Source organism: Podarcis vaucheri, assembly GCF_965113315.1.
Source record: "Podarcis vaucheri genome assembly, chromosome: 11".
Lineage (NCBI taxonomy): Eukaryota > Metazoa > Chordata > Lepidosauria > Squamata > Lacertidae > Podarcis > Podarcis vaucheri.
The window spans coordinates 65,105,548-65,123,511 of NC_138749.1; the positions used below are offsets into that span (position 1 = coordinate 65,105,548).

The following is a 17,964-nucleotide window of genomic DNA, read 5'->3' on the forward strand; positions in this document are numbered from 1 at the left end:
TTAATGTATTGTAAATTACTTCCCAGAATTCCCTGATTACTTTACAGGACCACCACATGTGGGGAAAGGGTCCCTCTACTTCATTGCATTTACCTTTTTCTTTTTTCAACATTTTCACTAGTTTGGCAGGTGTTAAATAGTATGTTCTTGCTGGCTGACTAAAACAATAAGGGACCTGACATATCTCAGTTGGCAAAGTGTTCCACAGACTGGGCATTGGAAAAAGCCCTGCCACCGGTTAACATCAGTCGTATTTCATGGGGTCAAGGGATCTGGAGATGATGACCAGAACATATGGAAGAAGGCAAGTATTTGCTGAACTGAACTGCCATCCCAAGATTGCAATGGCTTTGGAAATCAAGTTAAGATTCTAATATCTGGACCTTCCATTTTCCAATTGCTTGCAAAGAACCCATTCCCTAATATTTCAAAATATTTGACTCATATAATATGTAGACTGGCTCCTATAATATGTAAACTGTTAATGCCTAGGAATGTTTGGGCTCAGCCAATGTCACCCTGCCCTTTCTGAGCCAGAACAGCAATCTGCAGCATATTTATTGCATCTTGCAAAGTCAGTGGGTTATGGTTCTCTTTCTTAACCATACAAAAAGGAAAGAAAAATGGTTACAGCTTTCTCAATTCTGTAAATTAGTAAAAACAAAGAAAGAAGCAAGTTTGAAGCTTTTGAAAACAGCAAGCATATTAAGTATATCAATTTTCTAAAAAATGGAAACATCTTGCCATCTGAAATTTGTGGTTTTTAATACAGGAGACTCCTGATTCCTTGTATAGATTACAAAATGCAGCTGTGCAGCAACAGAAATGTCTCACAGGGACAGGTAGATACCTAACCCAAATGCTGTATCCACGCTTGAGTAATCCAGAGACCTTGTCCTCCATTCTTGCTGCTTGGCTGTCCTGCACTGTTCAAATTACCTTTGTTTCTTCCAAGTAAGAAAAACAATTTTGCTAAAATTGAGATATCGGTGCTAAAGTCTATGAAGCTACTGTTTTGTACCTCAGTGGCTTCTCTGGTCTAATCACTCTCCTTTGTGGGCCATGTTTTCCTAGCAAGCAGATACCATGCCTCTAGAAATGCACATACTGTGGATCTAAATGCATTTTCTTCTCACCAGCATCAGTATCTTTGTGGCTTCCTAACAAGCTGACTATTTATCACATATATGAAGGGAAATGATGCTTTGCAGATCTGCTGCCAGCTGGCCATGAAGTATCCAGATGCTTGTAAACCTCAGGATTCAGTGAGAGTGGAATTCTTAATCTTGAGTCTTTGGAACTGGGTGTTCAGACTCTGTTGCCCAGCCAGGAATCATTTCCTTGGGATAATCCATGCCAGAAGAAGAATGAAGGAGTAGCATGGCCAGGGCCAAACATTGGGGAATAACAGCAGCATTCTGGAACAAGGAAGAAATCCTGATCTAGACACATTCCTATACTGCTCACCCATCCATTGAGACTTCAGTCATTTCTGGGCAATTTGGATACATCTCTGGCTAAGATTGACAAGAACTGCATAGCCTAGTGCTGATGCAAGCTGGTGGGCGGGTGCTTGGACAGCGCAAGAGCTCAGAAGACCCTAAGCACTCTCGGAAGAAAGCAGGAATGCCACACATTCCAGAGGCCTTGGGAGACAAAGAGGAATGCAAGGTATTTCAGAGTGTTTTCTTTGTATTGTTTGTGGTAAGTGGATTTTTGAGTTTGGGGATTGTGGGGACATTCATTAATTCTTCCTATACCCCTTTTATTTATGGGGTGAATGCAACCTTTCTAAGAGCCCCGTTTTTCCTTTCTTAGTTTTCACTTTATCTGTTTAAAAGCTGCCTCAGGCTGACGCGCAACAGTAAATGGAAGCACAATAAATCATCTGCAGGATCAGGTGTTCTGTTGCAACTGTGGGCATCCAGAGGCCCCTGAGGAGCCCACCCTAAGGTTGCAAAGGACACCCACCCACTGCTGTTTGCCGAAGCACTGAGGTTCCATTTAGCTATCACAGACAATAGCTGTAGCATGTTATATGCTGAGTTCTATAAGTTGGTTGTGTTGCATGAAATACTTCTTTTCTTTCCTTTCCTGCCCTGAACCTATTGCCAATCAGTGATACATCATGGTAAGCCATAGTAAATAGTTACCTTGAATGCACAGATTGCTCCCACTTCACTACTCCTTGCTAGTGAGTGGGAGCAACAAACAGTGATACAGGATTTAGTTTGATATTCCAACTGGGGGTTGTGATTTTTTTTTGCTCCAAACAAGCCACTTTGCAAAGTCAAGGTGTGTCGTTGACTTACCAATTGTGGTTTGTATGAGCAAAACAAACCACAATCCATGGTGCATCTGTAATGTTAAATCAAGGGTTGTGGTTTGTTGCTGCCCATTGGCAGGGAGCAGCAATTTGCACATTCACAGTAAATCATTAATTTTGGGGTGAGCCTGTGTTTCCAGTATTATGAAAGGGAGAGAAAGTTCTCTGTATCTTCTTCAAACTAGTCACTTTTTAAAAATTGTCTACCATGCATGCTCCAATTCATCTTTTTTTATAAAAGAGCTCCAAATGCTTTAGCCCTTTTTGTGGTGCAAATTAGAAATGTAACCTGTATCCCAAATGTGATTGCACCTTAGATATCTGTAAAAGCTTTATGATGCATGTTTTGTTTTGTTTTCATTTCCTTTTCACTCCGTATCCTAATGACTCGTAACATTAAGGCTGCAGCTGGGGACAAGGCTATAGAGAAGCATACACTTGCCTTCCTTCACCCCTCCCAAGTGGCAGGCACCCTCCTTATCCCTGAAACTGCTCTTTAAATCCCCCCAAGTCCCAAAAGGGGTATATATGTGTGAGGGGTGCACATTTCAAAGGGAAATGCGCCCCCCACCTCTCTCTTTTGAGCTTGAAAGAAGCTCTTGGGTCCTAAGGGGCATGGGTGTAGCCAGGGTATTTGTTGGAGGGGCAGGCCTTTTATTAGGGGCGCAGAACCTCAGTTTGTTATGTATTTTTATTGAATTTTATTTATTTAGGGGGCAGCTGCCCCCATGCCCCCCCGGCTATGCCCATGGCCCTGGGCCACCTCTGAAGAGGGAACTCCACGAAGGAGGGAGGAGAAGAGCATGTTCAGAATGTGGGCATGTACTCTCTATGGATCTGACCAGTGAGCCAGTGTTGGGATTCAGATTAGGGTCTCTGGATTTGGGTGTGGATTTGGGAATTAGGTGGGCATTGGCTTGTTCCCTATGCTGTCAAACCTATGTGGCTACGCAGTGTCACCGGCTATCATTCCTATCAATTAAGATGGGCTGGGGAGCGGCTTCCCCAATTTCATTTGAGAGAGCTGGTAGTGGGAGCCAGGCCTTTTCAGAAGCTCCTACACTTCCGTAGAATTTCTTCTCCAGTGATAGCTGCAGATGCCCAACCCTCTTTTAGTTCAGAAAGTTATTAGCATTCTGGGGGAATATTTTAATTCTTAATTTTACTGCTGGTTAAATATTATATGCTAAAGGAGACTCTTGAGAGTCCCATGGACTGCAAGAAGATCAAACTGATTCATTCTGAAGGAAATCAGCCCTGAGTGCTCACTGGAAGGACAGATCCTGAAGCTGAGGCTCCAGTACTTTGGCCACCTCATGAGAAGAGAAGACTCCCTGGAAAAGCCCCTGATGCTGGGAAAGATGGAGGGCACAAGGAGAAGGGGATGACAGAGGACGAGATGGTTGGATAGTGTTCTTGAAGCTACCAGTGTGAGTTTGACCAAACTGCGGGAGGCAGTGGAAGACAGAAGTGCCTGGCGTGCTCTGGTCTATGGGGTCACAAAGAGGCGGACATGACTAAATGACTAAAAAACAACAACAACAACAACAACAAATATTATAACCACCCAAACACAATTTTTAAAATGTAGTTGGCACTCTTTCTCAGGTAGTTGAAGACCAGCAGGAAAGACTTGAGCCAAAGCAAGGCCACTGAGAAACAAGTGGGAGATGCCAGCATTCTCTAGTGAACCTCACAGTATTCACAAGGCAATACCTTTTTTTAAAACACAAAAGGGACCAGCCTTCCTCCCTACCTCCTCCCCCCCCTTAAAAAAGAGAGCCCAATGAGGACTTAGTCGCCTCCAGGAGCCATAAAATATTGAGTGTCAGTCTGAAAAGAGAAAGGGACTAAGAGAGGGAAAGGGACTGAGCCGGCCGGCTGGAGCCCCATCGAGGGCAAGGCTGGTTGCTGGCAGCCTGAGAAGCGCAGCTCCCCCTTAAAGGGAGAGGAAGCAGGGCAGCATTTTGTTTCAGGTTTCATGTGGGGGATCTAGCTATCAGTGTTTGATTGTAACTTCTATATTTACCTCTTGGACTTTTTTGTAAGTAAAACGGCCTATTTGGCAGCATACTAAGTTTAAAGCACTACTTTATGCGCAGTGCACTTTTTAAATGGCCAAGGTATGGAAGCAAGGAGTATCGGCTGCCAGGAGGATTTGGTTTTAACCCCCTTTTCTGGCCTTATCTCTGTGCCCTTAGAGTACACTACTGTAATAAAATGAATGTTGCGTAGTATACTCCTACCACGCGGACGCATCACAGCATTTGCCAGACCAGCCATTTGTGTGCAGGGATTCTGTGTCTGGACTTCACTTTAATTTACAGGCCTCCCTCCAGCTGATCTACTGAAACTGTTGCCAAGTAGGCAGATTCAAGGCCAGCCAGCCAACTGCAGGATAGTAAAGTACATACAAGACAAACAACTGACCTTCTTGGGCAGTAATTTACCTCAGGCCACTGGCATAACCTCTGGCATAACGTTTTAGGAACAGCAGTGTTCCATCGCTGTACTGTACTCAAGTTTGTGAGTACAGTATGGCTAATTCTTGCTCTGCCCCTAGAGAACATTATACTCCAGAGTCTGGATGTGTTTTGTTTCCATCCATAGAAGTAGAGCTCTGTAGCTCTGTTTTTTATTTTCTTCCAGAGCAGGGCTAAGACAACATGGAGCTTTCCAGGTGTCGCTGAGCTCCAGTACCCAGCATCTCTGACCATCGGCCATGTTGCTTGGGTCTGGCAAGAGCTGGAGTCCAAGACCATCTGGAGAGCCACACGTTTCCCCATCTGTGCTCTATCTTGAGCTCTTGGTCAACAGTGTTTCCTGGCAAAATTCAGGACCATTGTTAACTTGCTCCCTGTCTTCCGCTCCCCATTTCTGTTTCCACATAGGACCCATTTTCCCTCTGCAGAAGCTGAACTCTCAGAGCAACTGACACCTTGCTTACCAAGCTGATATGTGCAAGAAGGTGAATGCAAGTTGTTTTATTTTATTGGATTTTCTGCTACTCTGTGGGCACTATTAATAATCCTGTTAACTGCCTCCATTTCTCATCCTAGAAACCACTGTTATACCAAAAACGGTTTGGAAGGGAAGCCAAATACCTGGGCACTTGTCACAATGAGAAGCAAAGGTTGGCTGTGATGGCCAAATACCTGAGCAGTAAAATTCAGTAGAATGAAATAGAAAACTCTGCTCTTAAATCTTCAGAGAATATGGCAGGAACAGTTTGGCAGACTTCTACATTCATGAAGGCATCTAGATAAGCTTTCTTGTATAAGCTAGAGGAAAGCAATGTGTTGCCAGAATCTATCCAACATTGTATCTAAAAGAGGTGTCAGCAGCAGGAGTTTCACAGGACTCTAATGAAAACAGATGCACTTTTACCTCTTGACACTGGTGTGGATGTAGGATTCACCACCTCCCTAGAAATTCAGGCAGGTACAGAATGGTCACTGGCCTGCTGCATCCTGTCTGTTTGTGCTTTCTCATGGCTTTCCTTTCTTCTCAAGGAGCAAAGAGTGAACTTCCCAGGAAGTAAATATGGTAGCACCTGCTTTTTGCACCTGACCCATGTAATCGTATTTTTCTAAATAATTTTTTTTTGGTACTGGTCATCTCTGTGAATCTGTTACAGATACTGCTCTACTACATCATATCTCAAAACTCATATTGCTAATACATTTGTCTTTTGAAATTATCCTTCTGCCACTTGACATGAAAACCACCATTGTTAAATATATAAATGGTCACTAACACCAGGCAGCCGCCCTCCCACCCTGGTTTCTGACCTCAGCAATGTTATTCTCTCCACCTACCATTTCCGTAGAATGAAGATGTCCTTATTAATAATGGCTTATTTCATATTTGCAGAAATATTTCTGTATACTGCATTTCCACATGGCACTACTAGAGTATCTAGGCATATTTTTTTGGAACTTCAAAGTCTGTCGTAATAGTTGTTTTCACAGATTTGCAGAGACATATGAGACTGCCAGTTACTAATAGCGTGGTACCTTGGTTTTCGACCGTCTTTGAAGTCTAACGTTTTGGTTTTCAAACACCCAAAACCTGGAAGTAACTGCTTTGGTTTTTGAACGCTTTTCAGAAGTCAAGCGTGCCATGTGGCTTCTGTATTGAGTTTCCTGGAAGTAAATGCTTTGGTTTCCGAACGTTTTGGAAGACAAACAGTCTTCCAGAACAGATTACGTTCGAAAACCAAGGCGCCACTCTACTTGGTATTTAACCACTACCAGTCCCTCAATACTAACCCCATGTAGCACAATGAATACAGTTCTTTCCATGGGATTTGTATAAACCCATTCTTTTTGTATATATATCCTTTGTACTGTGAGCTGAGGTCAGGCTTTTCCATTATGGTTTCCCTGCCCTCAGTAATCTGTTGCTCTGATGGGACTCTGAAGTCTTTAGGTGGTGAGAAAAAGGCTTATTTTGTGAAGAAAAGGGAGGAGAAATCCAAAGGGCAGGGAAAGGAAGGCAATGTGTTTCCTTTGGCATTAGGGAATAGTGCTCCTCGGAGGCATGATGTTTTCATGCCGTGTGCACTTAGCCCACCATGAGTCCAGTGAACTTGCAGGTGCCTGGAATGCCCTGCTGTTTTGGGAAAAATCAGTGCCTAGCAGTGTCCATCCACTAACTCAGTCTGTTCTGTAGGGAAGGGATGGGGAAAGCTGTGGCCATCCAGATGTTTGACTCCAAGCATGGCCAGCCTGCCCAATGGTCAGGGATGAAGAGAGTTATTGTCCAATAACATTCCTGTGTGGGAAATACAACCACTTCCCGCTGTACAGTGGTACCTCGGGTTACATACGCTTCAGGTTACAGACTCCGCTAATCCAGAAATAGTACCTCGGGTTAAGAACTTTGCTTCAGGATGAGAACAGAAATCGTGCTCCAGTGGCGCAGCAGCAGCAGGAGGCCCAAACTAAAGTGGTGCTTCAGGTTAAGAACAGTTTCAGGTTAAGAACAGACCTCCGGAACGAATTAAGTACTTAACTTGAGGTACCACTGTACTCTGCTTATCTTTTTTAACTACCATCCCCCAGTTGCTAGCAGGTCAATGAGGACTTAGGAAGAGAAGGGTAGTTTGTTTGCTTTGTGTTTCAGAGAATCCTGCTAGTCATAAAGAAGAGTACAGAAAATCCCCACAGCTCACATCCATTTTCCGTTAGCTGCTGTCTACGAAAGCAGCTGTGAAGATCCATTTTATAAGCACCACAACAGAGGCGGAACTTGGATCATAGTATTTTCCTGGCGGTGGAGTTTGGTTAATACCTGTGGGTTATTTAGAGTCTTTCTGTTGCCCATGTACATCCCTACAGAGCGAATGCCAATGCCCTGAGCCCTTGACGATTTCCAGCCCATTGCTCACCCTGGTTCTCTCCACTGCCCCCCACCCAAGGTGTGTGTTATTTCACCTATCTGCATAAGCAGGAGTCAGGGTAAATCTGACACAGACGTCTTTCATTACGAGAAAAGTCTGTCATTCTTTCTTTAAAATAATATTGTGCTTCATTCTTGGATTCAGTTCGTCAGGGACATAATATTACTCTTCCCTCGAGCACAGCATAATGCGGGCTTACTTATTCTAGCAGAGGGCTTGTCGCATTCTGTCTAGCAAAATTTAGTCTTGGAGTTGTCCATAGAAAGTCGAGTGCCCAGAATTCAAAGGACATCTGCCTAAGGGCATTGTGTGCCCAGTCCTTGTTGTTTTCCTTTGAAAGTGACCAGAAACCACGTGCTGCCTTCTGTTCATTCAGTAGAACTCCCTCCCAGATGAGATTAGACAGGGACCTTCCTTCTGGACTTTGCGCATATGACTAAGGTAGTGTTGGTTTTATGATATTTTCTGTTGTTTTATTGTTCCGTTTTCTGTGGAATGTTTTTATGTATACTGTTAAGAAATGTGGTATATAAATGTCTTAAATAAATTGAAATTAAAATAAGTGGTATTTGGGAGGCATTTTGATTATTGACTCTCAGGGAAGAAGAGCTTAAAATACACTGATGGCTATTCACCCCCCCCCCCAATGCAGCAGTTAGTGGAAAGTGGCTGCGATCCTGCACCTACTGAGCTGGAAGTTATCCAGACTTGACTCAGTGGACTTACTTCTGAGTAGGCACGTATAGAGAGGATTGTGCTGTCATTTTGTAGGCGGTTGGAGTGCTTTGTAAGTGCTGTTAAGATCACCTAAATGGTCCTAGTGGTGACAAATGAAATGCTCAGAATCTGGTTTCTGAACATGTTGTGCTGAAACAGGGTATTGGATCTCCATTGCAGCTTGTCTGAGTGGCCTGTGAATGCTCTCTCAGTAATACAAATGGCGTTCCAGATCCGTGCAAGCTGTCACTATTTTTTGCTTCATCTGTTTGACTCCCAGGTTGGGCCCAAGTGTGGATACGGCTCCACAATATGCCTCTCAATACTTTGCCTTGGTTAGGTCAGCAGAAGAGAGGACTTGGATAGAGAAATGTTCTGAGGTATCCCCAGGCGACCACTTTATGATGCTGTTTGAGAACACTTAAAAACAACAACATGCTTCTGCCTATAATAGTTGTCTGGCCACATAATGAGATGCCTTAGTTTTCTCCTTGATTTGTTAGCTGCTTCTGAAGCTACCAGTTCATCTTTTATAATCTTCTTCTTCTTCTTCGGCGATCACTCATAGCTGAGTAAGATTAAGATTGTCTTCCATAAACACGGTTTTAACAGTGAATCCGTAAGTGACTGTGGAGGCCAATTCTGGACCCACATGTCTTTCCACAGTGGGGACACTGGTTTCCGGGCGGGAATTGATCACGGTGTGGATTTGCCAAGCGTGCCTTTCTCTTAGCATGTTTCTCCCTTAAGTCCTGAGTTCGAGTGTCTTCAAAGCCCATGACACCTTTGGTCAAGGCTGTTCTCCAACTGGAGCACTTGCAGGCCAGTGTTTCCCAGTGTTCTCATCTTTTATAATACTACCATTATGAAATAATGGGAGGAATTCAACATCACATGCAGGTGATTGTTCTGTCTAGGCAAGCGTTTTAACTTTCCAAATGGAGCAACCCCTCCTCTTTCCCTGCACTGTTCTGGGGGTGCTCTGCCCCCCAGTCCAATTGCAGGGAAAGGAGGGGGGAAGCCCCATTGCACAGGTAAGTGGGGTCCCTTGCACAGGGCTCCTGCTGATGGGACTCATGTGTTGAATCCCGCCCAATGATTAGACAATCAGTCTCCTATTTCTAAGCCCTCAGAGATGCCTCATGGGGAATGAAGTTTAGATCCTTCCATATCTATTAATGTTGTGTTTTTTTGTCTTTTACCAGGTCTCCTAGCCTGCCAGTACAGATTTGCATGGGCACGCCTAACTATATTTCTCTTTAGCATGGATCAATATTAGTGAGTTTGCACCAGTGAGTCAGCACCATTGCTGCAACTGAGATATTTATTTCTAAATTAATAAAAGCTGAAGGGTGATAGCATGCCCATTGAGCAGCAAAAGCTGCTTTGTGGCCACTCCAGAAGCACAGGGGGTGGTGAGAAGGGTTAATGTGGTGTAGTGGTTAAGAGCGGTAGTCACGTAATCTGGGTAACCGGGTTCGCGTCTCCGCTCCTCCACATGCAGCTGCTGGGTGACCTTGGGCCAGTCACACTTCTGTGAAGTCTCTCAGCCCCACTCACCTCACAGAGTGTTTGTTGTGGGGGAGGAAGGGAAAGGAGATTGTTAGCCGCTTTGAGACTCCTGAAGGGGAGTGAAAGGCGGGATATCAAATCCAAACTCTTCTTCTTCTTCTAATGAAGCATTCCCAGGCAGGCGCTCCCACATTCTTAACTACTGTTGTGGAGATAGATAGAATCATAGAATCATAGAATCATAGAGTTGGAAGAGACCACAAGGGCCATCGAGTCCAACCCCCTGCCAAGCAGGAAACACCATCAGAGCACTCCTGACATATGGTTGTCAAGCCTCTGCTTAAAGACCTCCAAAGTAGGAGACTCCACCACACTCCTTGGCAGCAAATTCCACTGTCAAACAGCTCTTACTGTCAGGAAGTTCTTCCTAATGTTTAGGTGGAATCTTCTTTCTTGTAGTTTGGATCCATTGCTCCGTGTCCGCTTCTCTGGAGCAGCAGAAAACAACCTTTCTCCCTCCTCTATGTGACATCCTTTTATATATTTGAACATGGCTATCATATCACCCCTTAACCTCCTCTTCTCCAGGCTAAACATGCCCAGCTCCCTTAGCCGTTCCTCATAAGGCATCGTTTCCAGGCCTTTGACTGGACACGTTCCAGTTTGTCAGTGTCCTTCTTGAATTGTGGTGCCCAGAACTGGACACAGTACTCCAGGTGTGGTCTGACCAGAGCAGAATACAGTGGCACTATTACTTCCCTTGATCTAGATGCTATACTCCTATTGATGCAGCCCAGAATTGCATTGGCTTTTTTAGCTGCCGCGTCACACTGTTGGCTCATGTCAAGTTTGTGGTCAACCAAGACTCCTAGATCCTTTTCACATGTACTGCTCTCAAGCCAGGTGTCACCCATCTTGTATTTGTGCCTCTCATTTTTTTTGCCCAAGTGCAATACTTTACATTTCTCCCTGTTAAAATTCATCTTGTTTGTTTTTTGCCCAGTTCTCTAATCTGTCAAGGTCGTTTTGAAGTGTGATCCTGTCCTCTGGGGTGTTAGCCACCCCTCCCAGTTTGGTGTCATCTGTAAATTTGATCAGGATGCCCTTGAGTCCATCATCCAAGTCGTTGATAAAGATGTTGAATAAGACTGGGCCCAAGACAGAACCCTGTGGCACCCCACTAGTCACTCTTCTCCAGGATGAAGAGGAACCATTGATGAGCACCCTTTGGGTTCGGTCAGTCAGCCAGTTACCAATCCACTGAGTGGTAGCATAGTCAAGACCGCATTTTACCAGCTTCTTTACAAGAATATCATGGGGCACCATGTCAAATGCCTTGCTGAAATCAAGGTAGGCTATATCCACTGCATTCCCTTCATCTACCAGGCTTGTAATTCTGTCAAAAAACGAGATCAGGTTAGTCTGACATGACTTATTTTTCAGAAATCCATGCTGACTATTGGTGATCACAGCATTCCTTTCTAGGTGCTCACAGACTGTTTGCTTAATGATCTGCTCCAGAATCTTCCCTGGTATTGATGTCAGACTGACTGGGCGGTAATTATTTGGGTCCTCTCTTTTCCCCTTTTTGAAAATAGGGACAACATTTGCCCTCCTCCAGTCTGCCGGGACTTCGCCTGTTCTCCAGGAATTCTCAAAGATGACTGCCAGTGGTTCTGAGATCACATCTGCCAGTTCTTTTAATACTCTTGGATGCAGTTCATCTGGCCCTGGAGACTTGAATACATCTAAACTAGCTAAATATTCTTGTACTATCTCCTTAGTTATTCTGGGCTGTGTTTCCTTTGCTGAATCATTTGCTCCAAATTCTTCAGGTCGGGCATTGTTTTCTTTATCGGAGAAGACTGAGGCAAAGAAGGCATTGAGGAGTTCAGCCCTTTCTGTGTCCCCTGTTTGCATTTCACCATCTTCTCCTCTGAGTGACCCCATTGTTTCTTTGTTCTTCCTTTTGCTACGAACATACCCATAAAAGCCTTTTTTGTTGCTTTTAACCTCTCTAGCAAGCCTGAGTTCATTCTGTGCTTTAGCTTTTCTGACTTTGTGTCTACACGTGCTGGCTATTTGTTTGAATTCCTCTTTGGTGGTTTCCCCCCTTTTCCATTTTTTGTACACATCCTTTTTTAATCTTTATTCAGTTAAAAGTTCTTTAGATAGCCACCCTGGCTTCTTTAGGCACCTTCCATGTTTCCGTCTCATTGGTATTGCCTGACGTTGTGCTTTTAGTATCTCCCTCTTAACAAACTCCCAGCCATCATGATCTCCCTTTCCTTTTAGTATTGCTGTCCATGGGATCTCACCCAGCACTTCCCTAAGTTTTATGAAGTCGGCTTTCTTAAAGTCAAGAAATTGAGTCCTAGTATGCTTGGCTGCTCCTTTCCGCTGTATAGTAAACTTCAGAAGAGCATGATCACTCGCGCCTAATGATCCTTCCACATCTACCCCACTAACCAGGTCATCGACATTGGTTAGGACCAGATCTAAAATGGCTGTTCCTCTTATTGCTTCTCCCACTTTCTGGACAATGAAGTTGTCTGCAAGGCCAGTGAGGAATCTGTTTGACCTTATGCTCTTGGCTGAGTTTGACGTCCAACAAATATCCGGGTAATTGAAGTCCCCCATTACTACTATCTCCCTTCCTTTTGCATGCTTGGCCATCTGTTCCAGGAAGGCATCATCTATGTCCTCTGTTTGGCTTGGGGATCTATAGTAAACTCCCACAATGAGGTCTCTGTTATTCTTCTCTCCCTTAATTTTGACCCAAATGCTCTCACTTTGCCTTTGAGGATCTAAATCTTGGATCTCTTCACAGGTATACACATTCCTGACATATAACGCCACTCCTCCTCCTTTCTTGTCTGGTCTGTTTCTCTGAAATAGATTGTATCCCCCCATTATTACATTCCAATCGTGGGACTTATCCCACCAGGTTTCAGTGATGCCTATTATGTCATATTTAGTTTGCTGTACCAAGAGCTCAAGCTCATCTTGTTTATTTCCCATGCTTTGCGCATTAGTGTACAGACATTGAAGTCCATTAATCATTCATTAATCAGATGGCAGAGACTAAAGAGGAAAAGTGGCCTAAAGTGAACAATGAGGTGAAGTCTGAAAGATCCAGCTTTGCTTTGGGGAAATATTACTTTCAAAGTGTTATTTCCAATGTGTAATGCAATCTAGAGCCAGATTAGAGAAAAATTGGGAAACTAACAGACAGAGAAAAACAGGAAAAGTGAGATGCAGTGGTTGGGTAAGGAAAGTAAAAATAGGGTGATGATTCAAGTTTTAGGCTTTCTAGGTGTAACAGGTGGGGGGTACATCACAAAGGGGGCAAAAGCACACAGAATCCTTCTCCGATGTTATTTTGCTCACACTTTGTAGAAATGAATCTGTCTCCAGGCAGTGGTGAGGGGCCAGCAATGCAGCCCTTGCACCAAAGTATGACTTGGTTTTGAATTCTCTGAACCCTACGAAATTGGTTCAGAAATAGAAAGGCACTGGCTGGTACCTCTCTCCACAGAGGGTTCCTGTGTAGTCCCGAAAGAAAACAATAAATGTGGCTTGGAAGCTGGGAAATGAGGGGAGAGAGAAGGTAAGGGGAGTCTAGCTAAAGCCTAGGTCACAGAAGGAAGGAGCCTGCTCCTGAGGGTCATCCTGGGGCAGAAGCGTCTCTGTAGCCCTTGCAAAGCAGCAGGAAGGCTGAAATGTGGAGAAGCTTCGAACAGCTTGTGCGCAAGGACTGGACCAGAGCGGTGGGTAGCAACTTCAAGAAGGCGGTGGGCTGCCTTGTGCCCCCGTTTATGTGGAGAAAGCCAGACCTGACTGCCTCCCCCTGATTGTATGTTTGGGTAGGGGGGCTTTTTTCACAAAGGCTCCAGGCTTGTACCTAAGTGATATTTCACATCCATAGATACCAGTGGCGTGTTCCTGGGACATCCTGAGTTCATTAACTGCCATGCCACAGGGTGAAAGCCCAGCCATAAAGGTGTGTTTTCTTAATCCATTTTAGCAAGATACCATGGTTTTTACTGAAAAGGCATGAAGGCTTCCTGTAATGTAAAAATGAATACTCCAGACCAAATTAACCCTTGCTGAAAGGGGATGGACATGGACTTCTCAGAACACACTTAATTTAATTTGGATGAGAGTATTTACTCTCAGTGGGAGATACCCACAATTCAGCCAGTTATTTGTTGCATTAGATGTGGCACTGGATTGAATTGGGGGAATGTGCAGCTTCCTGCTTGTGACCATCATGTGCTGGGATCCTTGCTGACTCATCCAAGAGGGGTGTTCTGTGTCCACCACAATGATGCTCATCACTCAGGGCAAAGCCTGGTGACGCAGGGAGTCTGGGGTTGGGATCCACAATTCCCGCTGAACCAAGCTTCTCAGTAACAGTGCCTCTCATTTTGCTTCTTCGGCTTATCACCTCTCTGAGCACATGGGCTCGAAGCTGCTATTGTCATCCTTCAGCTTTAAAACCATTTTCACTCATAAATACAATATATTTAGGGGGGTTTCATGTTGGAGCTCAATGAAACATCCACCAATCCCCATTGCATTTCTCCTGGGACTCGATAGGACTTTCAGAGTTGGATAACAACCTGCCCTTTGCTGTTATTGTTAAGAATCTGTCTGCTACTTCATTTATACCTAGTGATGCTTTTTCTCTCACACAATCTGCTTATGTTGGCATGACTGGCAAGTCTGGGATTTCAGTTAGGCTACAGCATGATGTCTGAGGCAGCTCCTGGATTCCTAATAGTCACAGTTTGCATTTTGTGGTTTGGTTTTGCTTTGCTTTTGGAAAACAAGTTTCTAGCCCATGGGGTTCTAGAGTTGTATTTGAGAATATGCCGTCGTCTGAATTCAGTGATCCTTTGTGGATACAAGGACACCGTGATGCACACACCCAGCTTGACAGGGAAGAAGGTGTGGCTCTGTGCACAAACCCCTTTACATGTGCAGATCTCCTCATGCCGTTGAATTTAACTGGAAAGTCCACATGTGCTGAAGCTCCGAGTGTACATTGCTGTGCCGACGCAGCTCTGAAACGGCACAGGTAACTGTAAACAACTCTTTTGCCCTCTGCAAGTTTTCTCTGCCCTTAAAAATCAACAACTTCTTGCCTAACTTCTACATGTGTTCATTTGTTCAGAAAAATAAGCAAACGTGCATATGTACGTAGTCTGATTTGCATAACTTATATACTGAGAGCAGAATATGAAGTTTCCTGATACAAATCAGTATCTTGCTTTGCCACAGAATCTGGACAGTTCAGGCCTGAGTAGGAGCAGTCTCTTTGTACAGGTTCAGCTTGCTGCTCACAGAGAGGCTAAAATGTTATTTTGAGATCTTGTTAAATGTTGAGTTTGGAAGGATTGGAAGCAGCGAGTGGATATGGATATCTGGCAGGTTATATCATCACAGATTCATAATGTTAATGTTAGTGTCTCTGAGAACAGTCTGTAGGAGTAAAAGCTATTCCTAATGGTTGTTTGCTTCCCGTAAATGGTTTGGGTAGCATTTGTCATTAGTTATGTGCTTTGACACCCTCAATCACATCTGTCCTTGTTGATGTGTCAAAGGTGATTGGTGGGGAGGGGGAGGGGGCAGTTCAATTTACTTAATCAAATCCTCCAGGGCAATAGATAGAGCAGATTTATTTTTCTCTATTTAGTTGGGATATGGAATCCTTTTTAGTCTCATTCCTCACAGCTACGGTTGACTTTATTAAGATGCCAAGTGAGGAACAGTCAACCAGCTCATAAATACAGAAATAATTAATCACATCTACATCTTACACGCAGCTGGTGCACATGAAAGAGATGCTGGGAAGAAAATCAGCACAGGTTTGTAGAGATGATTCATAGAAAACTAAGCTCTCCTTGTTCGCAATCTTCGGCTGGCACTGCATGGCATCCATCCAAGTGGAATGTTCGGAAGACCTTACAGTAAATGATATTCTGACCAACATTCCATTCCACTTCTGTGTTTAACAACAAAACCCATTCATTTTTGGCAGTGATTGAGGAAAATATCTCACTGTTTGGGTGAGAGTCAATAGAGCATGGAAGGATTTAGAAGTTTGACTTTCTTGGTAGCTGCCACATATGTGAGGGTCAACTAACTATCGCAGTGTCCTAAGCACAGTTTTGAGGGCCATCTTTCTGAGATACATCTATAATCCCCCCTTTAGCACATTTAACTTAGAATTCCTGTGCATATTTGCTCCAAAGGAAGTCTCAGTGGGGAGGTGTGTGCAGAGCACTTCAGTCTGAGAACTACAATAGATGTTCCCTTCCATCAGCCACATCTCAGTGCCCAGCTATGCACACTTAAGTTCCATAGAAATCGCAGGGGCAGACATTGTCCATAACTCTGCGCTGAATAATTGCTGTATTGTTTTAAAGGGACGGCTTTATTATATATTTTAATGAAGAATTTTTATTATTTTAATATAAGTGTAGCTGGTTTTTATACTTTGTGAACCACTTGGGCACCTATTTTGGCATTAAGTGGTATATACTTTAATTAATTAATAGGCCTGTCTGTTTGGATCAAGTTTCATGTACTACACTGGAGTACAGTGTTGGAGCATTCTATCAGCTATATTATTTGGCTAGTTTCACATCTTTGAATCTGAGAAGTGCATCTTACAATATTCTTAATATGTACAGAATTTTGAAATGTTGAAGATGCTCCTGTATGGGATGTGAGAAATTGAGTCATGGTGATAACAATGCTACTGAAATCTATGACTGTTAGTTTATTGCATGGGTGTTCTGACATTATGGTTATTATTTTGTCCACACTAGGTGAGCTGCTTTTTTAGGTCTCCTGTTCTCAAGCTTTTAGCTTAATATTTTTTCCAGGGCTGGATATATAGACCCAAAGGTTCCTGGGACAGGAAAAACTTTGCATCCAATCCTGGATTGTCCTCCTGTATATAATTAATTGTTACTATTTTTTATACAGTATACCACTTACATGCCAGAATGACTTCTAAGTGCTTTACAACTATAAAATCAATCATAAGATCCACACATAATTAAAACACACTTTTAAGGATTCCAGCAAGGCATTAAAACATCCTTAATTAAAATGTACAACAACCCAGGCAAGTGAAAAAGTACGACAATTGAAACAGTGAAAGCACAGTTGAAACAATGAGATGAGAAGTTTAGTTCTTGGGAATGATTGCTGGAGCAGGTCTGTTTTCAGGAGCCACCAGAATGGTCACCCTAATGATTGAGGGCATCCCACAACATGGGGGCCACCAGTGGAAAAGCCCATCTTGGCATTACCACAAGCTGAGAAGCCTCAGTGTGAGCCAGTGTGGTGTAGTGGTTAAAAGTGGTGGACTCGTAATCTGGGGAACCGGGTTCATGTCTCCGCTCTTCCACATGCAGCTGCTGGGTGACCTTGGGCTAGTCACACTTCTTTGAGGTCTCTCAGCCCCACTCACCTCACAGAGTGTTTGTTGTGGGGGAGGAAGGGAAAGGAGGTTGTGAGCCGCTTTGAGACTCCTTCGGGGAGTGATAAAGCGGGATATCAAATCCAAACTCCTCTTCTTCTTCAGGCAGCAGCAAAACTAACTGGCTTCCATTAACTGAATGCAGTGCTCTTACTGGGCAGTGGAGGGGAAGAGGGAGTTTCATGTAACTGGGCCAGAGTTATTTAGGGCTTTGCATGTCAGCAGCAGAACCTTAAAACTGCCCCAGTTGCGTGGCATGTGCCTGATCAGAAGTGTCACTCGTCACTTGGGCTGCAAGAGAAGCCCCACCTAGTGTCCACTGCAGGAGTCCAGAGGTGAGGTTCCCAACACGTGTCCCAGCGGCCAGAAAAGGGTGCAGCTGATGCACAAGACAAAGGGCACAAAGGGCTTCACCACAGAGGCTGCCTGGGCCTCCATGGGCAAATATGGTCCCAAGAGCTCCCTGAAGCAGGATACCTGTCATTTCAGGGGGAGTGCAACATCTCC

At 44.0% G+C, this 17,964-nt stretch overlaps 1 protein-coding gene across 2 annotated transcripts in view; it reads left to right on the plus strand.

The window, feature by feature from the left end:
- Positions 1-17,964, plus strand: part of KLF9 (KLF transcription factor 9) — a 32,418-nt gene that overhangs the window by 7,454 nt on the left and 7,000 nt on the right. The window contains exons 3-5 of one of the 2 annotated variants that reach the window (XR_014224392.1): positions 122-1,671; positions 5,218-5,294; positions 5,386-8,171. The exons of the other annotated variant lie outside the window; for it this stretch is intronic. The gene's annotated coding sequence lies outside the window, so the exon portion shown is untranslated. The remainder of the gene's footprint in view (positions 1-121; positions 1,672-5,217; positions 5,295-5,385; positions 8,172-17,964) is intronic. 2 annotated transcript variants of the gene reach the window in all.